This window comes from Lissotriton vulgaris, unplaced genomic scaffold, assembly GCF_964263255.1.
Source record: "Lissotriton vulgaris unplaced genomic scaffold, aLisVul1.2 SCAFFOLD_1351, whole genome shotgun sequence".
Taxonomy (NCBI): Eukaryota; Metazoa; Chordata; class Amphibia; order Caudata; family Salamandridae; genus Lissotriton; species Lissotriton vulgaris.
In genome coordinates this window covers 420,370-425,435 of record NW_028251453.1, presented here as the reverse complement: position 1 = coordinate 425,435, position 5,066 = coordinate 420,370, and positions in this window count along the sequence as shown.

The window sequence follows — 5,066 nt, the reverse complement described above, 5'->3', positions numbered from 1 at the left end:
TTAGGAACCCAATCTTGCCAAAGGCAAATCCTGTAGTCATAACCAGACTTATGAACAAAACAGAACAGTGTAAAAAAAATGGTAATGGGGTACACCCAATAGGGGACGTAAAGGCTACAACCACTCTCCGATAGAGCGGGAAGGGGCCGCCTTATGAGTTCTTGCGCTCCTGACTGTTAGCCCACTACACTGGAACAAAGAATACATACACATTGAGCAATGCGACCATCTCAACACAGGAAGCAACTCAAAAATATACATAATGCTTATAATACCACACATCATCATCGCAGTTGCATCTGTAATTTCAGGCCAAAGAGAGAAGTTTCTCCATGCAATCAGTCACTGGCAATATTCTTATTCAAACAACTTGAGATTGTTATACATGGGTGAAAAAGGTGTGTGTATAAGTGGCATTATGGACATAAGTCGATAACATAGTGGTAGGCCTAACTCGGGAAAAAGTGAGAGATAAACAGCTTAATCTTGAGCAGTAGGATATCAAGCCTAATGAAAAGATACACAGTAAAAATAGGGAAGGCTGCAGTCAGTCATCAATGTCGGAAGTCTGAGTGGAAGAATGTTGGTTCCTTCGCAGCAGCTTGGCGTGGTCCATGGCCAGCTTCGGGTTCACAAAAATCTTAGCGTGTCAATCCATACCTATTCGGGGACGGGTAGGATATAACATGGCATATGGGATCTGCTCTTTCATGAGGAGTTTTTTGACTCTTTGGAATTCCTTTCGTGCTGCCTGTACCGTGGCTGTGAAATCTGGGAAAAAGGATAGGACTTTGCCCTGATAATTAACGGTGCCCTTCTGCCGAGTGAGACGTAGTATAGTGTCCCGATCTCTAAAGTTTAAGAGTCTTGAGATAATGGGCCAAGGTGGGGCTCCAGGTTTCGGGCCCGGCGCTAGGGATCTGTGGGCGCATTCAATGGCGAACATGGTGGATAGACTTTTGGCCTTGCAGATGTCCCTGATCATAGTTTCTACATAGTCTTCCAGTCGCCCCACATTTGTGGACTCCGGTAGTCCCAAAATGCGCACATTATTGCGCCTCGAGCGCGTTTCAACGTCTTCATTTTTTGTTTGGATTACCGCCAGGGGTTGCGTGATGTTGTTGGTTTTGGCGACGACTTGTTGTAGGCCGTCTTGCGGCATCCGATATGCGTTGTTCAGCTTTGCCGATTCGCACCGCTTGCTTGTTCAGTTTCGATGACATGTGATCCATTCGACCATTAAGAGCTTCTATTTTCCCATCTATGGATTGCAAGCTGGCATGGATGGGGATAGCGTTTTCTCTAAGGTGGACTGGGCCTGGCCGGCAGATTCCAACTCAGAGTCCGATGCCGCATTTTGCAATGTTTTGCCCCCCTTTGCACAGTTCAAATTTGAGCATTGGTTGATTTTTCCCTGGTTTGCCCATGATGGCGGTAGTGTTTGTGCAGATTTTTCACCAGAGTCAATAGTAAAAAAAATTTTTTTTTAAATCATAGAGTGGCGAAGAATTCGAAGTGACACTATTGTCCAGCTAGCAGTTTGTCCTCGAGGGCAGGCTGTTTGCTACTCCGCAGTTGTGTAAAATCAGCAGTGGGTGAGTGTTCACACAATGTCCCAACTATTTCTTGGGATGTAGACAGCGCGCTCCAAGCGACTGCCAATTTGCTTGCGTCCCTATAATTTAGCGTTGTGTTCATAGAGCGTCTCAGAGCAGGAATTTGGCCACGGCATGCGCGGACTAGAGAGATGGGAAATCTGGAGTGAGGCAGATCAGGTATGCTCCGTCTCTAATCTCCAGTGCAAGACTCTTATCCAGATCCAGACACTAAGGGCCCCATTAGGATGACGGGCGGACTTTACCCGCCCGCCATCCTGTCGGTATTCTGGACCGCCTGCCATAAAGGCGGGGGTCCAGTGGGGGGTATTAGGATGTGCCTGTCACAGTGGCGGGCACATCCTGCATTTTTAGCATTGTGGTGGGCGTTGCTTTCTGCACCGCCCGCCACAATGCTAAAAATGCATTTCAGCATTTGCATTGACAAAGCGGCAGGCACAGCGCGGTGCCTGCTGCTTTGTTAATGCAAATGAAGGAGGGTACCACAAGTACCCCCCATGTGCACCCCTCACCTATACTTCACTCTGGGGGACCGCAGGGGGCCCCCAGAGTGAAGACAGCATGCCTTTCCGTGGCGGCATCGCCGCCGCGGAAAGGCACCTAAAGACAACCATCATAATATGGCTGGCGGTGTCTGATAGACACCGCCACCATATTATTCCTTTTCCGCAACGGCCGCAAGGCGACCGGGGCAGAAAAGCAGCGGACTGTCTTTCCGTCCGCCAAAGTCCCCCCGCCATATTAATATGGCGGGGGGGAAACGAGTGTGGATGCCGGGCGGATTGCCCCTCTGCCAGGCTGGCGGTGGCTACCGTTCGACATCATAATGGGCCCCTAAGCCAGTAGGGAGCAGAATGAACCAGGCTGATGAAAGAGCTAGTCCGCCATAGTATTAAAAAAATGAATGGGCCCAGCGTAGATCCCTCCACACTATAATGTGCCGTTTAAGTCAATATTCACAGGCCACAGTTGATGTACATGCAGGGTCCGGTTCGTGATCGCCCTCCGCTGCTCAGCTAATCGCCACGCCCAGGCTGTACAGGAATAAGCGTGCAGTGGCCTGCAGGGGCCTACTATACTATCTCAGGCCGGTGCTTCGTGTAGTTACAGTGCCCCGCGACCTCCGTGTATGCCGCAGGCACTCACCTCCGGGGACTGACGGCTCACGCAACTGAAAAAAACTGGGAGCCTCAGCGCCGGTACAGCAAGCCGCTCAGCTCCCTCTTCACGTAGTCCTTGAATCCGTGCCCCGTCCGCAGGAACAGCTTTGCCTCAGGCAGCCCACACTGTGAGCTTCCATCCTCCAGCAAAGGACGGGTAAAAGTTCCTACACTCAGTGCAAGGCCCATAATCTCCTTTTTCACCGCCGATGGCAGATTCTGGTAGCACGTCGCAGTGGCCGCTATATTAGCTCAGCAGGTAACATCAGTGGGCGCTCACAGAGCAGGATGGTGAAGGATGTTAAAGGTGGCCGGCAGAGCAACACTACAGTGCGGCCATCTTGCTGTGTGCCAGGCCAATATCCCATGTATAGGTCTACTTATGTATATCTCCGTGTGAGTGTGAGTGAATCTGTCCATACAACTAAATATATGTGTATTTTTCCGTATGTTTGACACAGTTTTATGCATAAGAATGTATGTTATATATACGTAAGTAAAAGAGGGAGTGTATGAATGTGTGTTATTAAACATGTGAGGATATATGTTAAGTGTGACACCTCATCTAAGATAATGCTTACATATATACTTATTAATTTCTCCATTTTCAAAAGATTGTTAAAGCGACTTAGTTTTAAAACATTCTTTAAAGTTGCACAGGAGACACAAATAATACTGATAATTATATCACTAGTTCTTCAACTATTTTAACTCTCCATTCTTTATCTTCTTCTTTTGAATGTTCTTCTCATTGCCACTCTTTTAATTATTTAAACATTGTAATGTTGTTCGTCCTTCCCCCCACAGATAACAGAATGCCAGTGGTTGCTGAGATTTGTTCTTTATTCTCCATACAACAATATCGCTATCCAACAGAGCGCCGAGCGTCTAGCTGCCTGCAAGCTCCGGTCGCTACTGCCGTTACGCCTTCGCGCTCTTTTCTCTATCGCCTATGCGCATGCGCCGGTGTTCCGCTCTTGGTCCGGCGCCACACGTCATCACGCCGAGCGCCGGAGGCTAGAGCGCAACACCACATATCTCCTCCTTTTCCAACAACAACCAAGCCTTGCGTATAACAGTTCAATAGTCACTCATTTCATAGTCTTTGAACCGAGGAGGCATAGTGACTGCCCTCCCAGCTCGGGTACGTCTTACCGGGGTGAGCACTGCCTCGTTGCCTTCCTCCTGATGACTGCAAGTGTTCTTCAGTGGGCTTCTTTCCATTTCTCCTTCTGGAGTCGCGTTGGACTCTGCTCCGTCCTCCATTCGAGCTTGGCCATTCTCTCCATTAGTCTCTATGGCCGAATTCTCACTATGTTCTTCATTCCTTATCACCCTCGCTTCCTCTCCTTGGGTTTGCCTCTGCTCTCCGATGTCTTCTTCCCTTTCCTCAGGCCACTGCATGACCTGCTAACTTTTGCCATGCGGTCTTGGGACCACACTCTACCATCGCTGAGTAAGGCCGCTCTGCCATGCACTTCCTGAACCTGTAGGGGCTTGCTGTACTTGCTTTCACCTTTCTTTTGGAGAGTGGGAAGTTTGACTCTAACCCATTCCCCCTTTTCCAAGATGGTGTCTTTAGTGCTGTGCTTTTTGTTGTAGTGTGCAGCGTACACCTTCTGGGCCTTCTCCAGGTTATGTTGTACCACAGCCGGCGACCATTTGCTCGTCACCTTCTTTTCTCTCCACACTACGTTGTCTCTCGTAAATGGGAGCCTGCCTCTTAAGATTTGGAAGGGGCTGTATCCTAACGCCATTGGAGTGATTCTGTATGCCCACAGCATGTTTTGGACTTCCAATTCCCAGTCTTTGCCTTGCATGATGGCAGCCTGTATTGAACCCATCAGTACACGGTTGAACCGTTCCACTTGGCCGTTGCACGCGGGATGGTATACCGCAATGTGTTTAGACTTTATCCCGTTCCTCTCCATGTACTTGTTCCATTTATCCGACGTGAACTGTGGCCCATTGTCACTTAATATTGTCCTCGGTATCCCTTCTCTCAAGAATAGCGAGGTGAGGAACCTCAACACTACCTCCGTGTCCATGGATACTTGCACCTCCTCCTCCGGCCACTTGGAGTATTTATCTATGACTACGCACAGGTATTTGGGTATTCCTCTGTTATCGAGGACAGGACCCAATATGTCCACTGCAATGTCTTCCCATGGATTCTGAGGTCGCTCAAACTCTCCCAGTGCTGGTCTCAGTGGCCGTAACACTTTATCGGCTCCCTGGCATTGGACACACTCTCTGACTTGCCTTTCTATTTGACTGTCCATTCCTGGCC